Source organism: Callithrix jacchus, chromosome 8 (assembly GCF_049354715.1).
Source record: "Callithrix jacchus isolate 240 chromosome 8, calJac240_pri, whole genome shotgun sequence".
Lineage (NCBI taxonomy): Eukaryota > Metazoa > Chordata > Mammalia > Primates > Cebidae > Callithrix > Callithrix jacchus.
The window spans coordinates 78,107,080-78,111,180 of record NC_133509.1 but is presented as its reverse complement, the minus strand read 5'-3'; the positions used below and the strand labels follow the sequence as shown (position 1 = coordinate 78,111,180).

Sequence of the window (4,101 nt, the reverse complement as noted above, 5' to 3'; positions counted from 1 at the left end):
GTTGTCTCCAAATTTTTTGATGATCGCTATTCTAACTGTTGTGAGATGGTATCTCAATGTGGTTTTGATTTGCATTTCTCTAATGACCAGTGATGATGAACATTTTTCCATATGATTGTTGGCCTCATTGACATCATCTTTTGTAAAGTATCTGTTCATATCCTTCATCCACTTTTGAATGGGTTTTTTTCTTGTAAATCTGTTTTAGTTCTTAGTAGATTCTGGATATTAGCCCTTTGTCAGATGGGTAGATTGCAAAAATTTTTTCCCATTCTGTTGGTTGCCAGTTCACTCTAATGATTATTTCCTTTGCTCTACAGAAGCTCTGGAGTTTAATTAGATCCCATTTGTCTATTTTGGCTTTTCTTGCCAATGCTTTTGGTATTTTAGTCATGAAGTCCTTGCCTATGCCTATGTCCCGAATGGTTTTGCCTAGATTTTCTTCTAGGGTTTTTATGGTATTAGGTCTTATGTTTAAGTCTTTAATCCATCTGGAGTTAATTTTAATGTAAGGCGTCAGGAAAGGGTCCAGTTTCTGCTTTCTGCACATGGCTATCCTGCTTTTCTCAACACCATTTATTAAACAGGGAATCCAGTGCTCAATTCAGCAGCACACACATACACTAAAATTGGAATGATACAGAGCAGATTAGCATGGCCCCTGTGCAAGGATGACATGCAAATTCGTGAAGCATTCCATTAAAAAAAAAACAGGGAATCCTTCCACCATTGCTTTTTTTTGTCAGATTTGTCAAAGATCAGGTGATTGTAGATGTGTGGTGTTGCTTCTGAGGCCTCTGTTTGTTCCATCCATCTATGTCTCTGTTTTGGTACAAGTACCATGCTGTTTTGATTACTGTAGCCTTGTAGTATAGTGTGAAGTCAGGCATCATGATGCCTCCAGCTTTGTACTTTTCACTTAGGATTGTCTTGGCTATGTGGGCTGTTTTGGTTCCATGTGAAGTTTGAAGTGGTTTTTTCCAGTTCTGTGAAGAAGATCATTGGTAGGTTGATGGGGATAGCATCGGATCTTTAAATTACTTTTGGAATTATGGCCATTTTCACAATATTGATTCTTCCTAACCATTGTCATCAAATGTTTTTCCATCTGTTTGTTTACTCTCTTATTTCATTGAGCAGTGGTTCGTAGTTCTTCTTGAAGAGGTCCTTTCATCCTTCGTTGGTTGTATTCCTAGGTATTTTATTTTCTTTGTAGCAATTGTGAATGGGTGTTCGCTCTTGATTTGGCTGTTTGTCTGTTATTGGTGTATAGAAATGCTTGTGATTTCTGCACATTGATTTTGTATGCTGAGACTTTGCTGAAGTTACTTATCAATTTCAGGATTGATATTGAGTGAATGGGGTCTTGTAGATATGCAATCATGTCATCTGCAAATAGAGACAATTTGACTTCCTTCTTTCCTAATCTAATACCCTTTATTTCTTTTACATGCCTAATTGCTCTGGCTAGAACTTCCAATACTGTATTGAATAAAAGTGGTGAGAGAGGGCATCCTTTTCTAGTGCCAGATTTCAAAGGGAATGCTTCCAGTTTTTGCCCATTCAGCATGATATTGGCTGTGGGTTTGTCATAAATAGCTTTTATTATTTTGTGATACATTCCATTGATACCTAGTTTATTGAGGATTTTTAGCATAAAGAGCTGTTGAATTTTGCCAAAGGCGTTCTCTGCATCAATTGAGATAATCATGTGGTTTTTGTCTTTGGTTCTGTTTATGTGCTGGAGTATGTTTATAGACTTGTGTATTTTGAACCAACCTTGCATCCCTGAGATGAAGTCTATTTGATCATGATGAATAAGCAGTTTGATTTGCTGTTACATTCTGTTTGCCAGTATTTTATTAAAGATTTTTGCATCTATGTTTATCATGGATATTGACCTGAAGTTTTCCTTTTTTGCTGAGTCTCTGACTGGTTTTGGTATTAGGATGACGTTGGTCTCATAAAATGAGTTGGGGAGGATTCCCTCTTTTTGTATTGTTGAGAATAGTTTCAGAAGGAATAGTACCAGCTTCTCTTTGTATGTCTGGTAGAATTCAGGTGTAAACCTGTCTGGACCTGTGCTTTTTTTAGTTGGTAGGCTATTAATTGCTGCCTCAACTTCAGACCTTGTTATTGGTCCATTCAGGGTTTCAACTTCTTCCTGGTTTAGTCTTGGGAGAGTGCAAGTATCCAGGAGTTTATCCAATTCTTCCAGATTTAATGGTTTGTGTGCATAGAGTTGTTTGTAGTAATCTCTGATGGTAGTTTGTATTTCCGTGGGATTGATGATGATGTCCCCTTTATCACTTTTTATTTAATCTATATGATTCTTTTCTCTTTTCTTTTTTATTAATCTGGCTAGCAGTCAGTCAATTTTGTTGATCTTTTCGAAAAATCAACTCCTGAATTTATTGATTTTTGGAAGGGTTTTTTGTGTCTCTATCTCCTTCAGTTCTGCTCTGATTTTAGTTATTTCTTGTCTTCAGCTAGTTTTTTTAGTTTTTTTGATCTTTCTCTTCTAACTCTTTCAATTTTGATGATAGGGTATCAATTTTAGACCTTTCCTTGCTCCTCATGTGGGCATTTATTGCTATGAATTTCCCTGTAGACACTGCTTTAAATGTGTGTCAGAGTCTCTGGTATGTTATGTCTTCATTCTCTTTGGTTTCAAAGAACATCTTTATTTCTGCCTTCATTTCATTGTTTATCCAGTCAATATTCAGGAGCCAGTTGTTCATTTTCCATGAAGTTGTGCAGTTTTGAGTTAGTTTCTTAATCCCAAATTCTAATTTGCTCTGTAGTCTGAGAGACTGTTTGTTATGATTTCCATTCTTTTGCCTTTGCTGAGGAATGATTTCCTTCCAATGATGTGGTCAATTTTAGAGTAGGTGTGATGTAGTGCTGAGAAGAGTGTATATTCTATGGATTTGGGGTTGAGAGTTCTGTAAATGTTTATTAAGTTTGCTTGGTCCTGGTATGCATTCAAGTCCTTGATTTCCTTGTTGATTTTCTGTCTCACTGATTTGTCTAATATTGACAGTGGAGTGTTAAAGTCTCCCACTATTATTGTGTGGGAGTCTGTCTCTTTGTAGGTTTTTAAGGACTTGCTTTATATTTCTGGGTGCTCCTGTACTGGGTGCATATATATTTAGTATAGTTAGCTCTTCTTGTTGTGTTGATAATTTTACCAATGTGTAATGCCCTTCTTTGTCTCTCTTGATTTTTGTTGGTTTAAAGTCCATTTTATCAGAGACTAGGATTGCCACCCCCCCTTTTTTTTTCCTCTCCATTTGCTTGGTAAATCTTCTTCCATCCCTTTATTTTGAATCTATGTGTGCCTTTGTACATAAGATGGGTCTCCTGAATACAGCACATCAATGGTACTTGGCTTTTTATCCAATTTGCCAGTCTGGGTCTTTGATTGGGGCATTTAGTCTGTTTTCATTTAATGTTAATACTGTTATTTGTGAATTTGATCCTGCCATTTCATTTCTGGCTGGTTGTTTTGCCTGTTAGTTGATGCAGTTTCTTCATTGAGTCATTGGTCTTTACCATTTAATATGTTTTTGCAGTGGCTAGAACTGGTTGTTCCTTTCCTTGTTTAGTGCTTCCTTCGTTAGCTCTTGTAAGGCCAGCCTGGTGGTGATGAAATCTCTCAGCTATTGCTTGTCTGTAAAGGATTTTATTTTATTTCTCCATCACTTATAAAGCTTAGTTGGCTGGATATGAAATTCTGGGTTGAAAGCTCTTTTCTTTAAGGATGTTGAATATTGGCCCCACTCTCTTCTGGCTTGTAGGGTTTCTGCTGAGAGATTCACTGTTAGTCTGATGTGCTTCCCTTTGTGGGTGACCCGACCTTTCTCTCTGGCTGCCCTTAGTATTTTTTCCTTCATTTCAACCCTGGTGAATCTGATGATTATATGCCTTGGGGTTGCACTTCTAGAGGAATATCATTGTGGTGTTCTCTGTATTTCCTGTATTTAAATGTTGGCCTGGCTTGCTAGGTTGGGGAAGTTCTCCTGGATAATATCCTGAAGAGTATTTTCCAGCTTGGATTCATTCTCCCCATCATCTTCCAGTATACCAGTCAAGCATAGA

The 4,101-nt window shown here is 37.2% G+C and overlaps 1 non-coding gene across 1 annotated transcript; it reads left to right on the top strand.

Annotated features, from left to right (window-relative positions):
- Positions 1-595: 595 nt before the first annotated feature.
- LOC118145274 (U6 spliceosomal RNA) lies at positions 596-706 on the top strand. The gene has a single exon (XR_004730401.1). It is a non-coding gene; the product is annotated as a U6 spliceosomal RNA (small nuclear RNA).
- Positions 707-4,101: the final 3,395 nt, after the last annotated feature.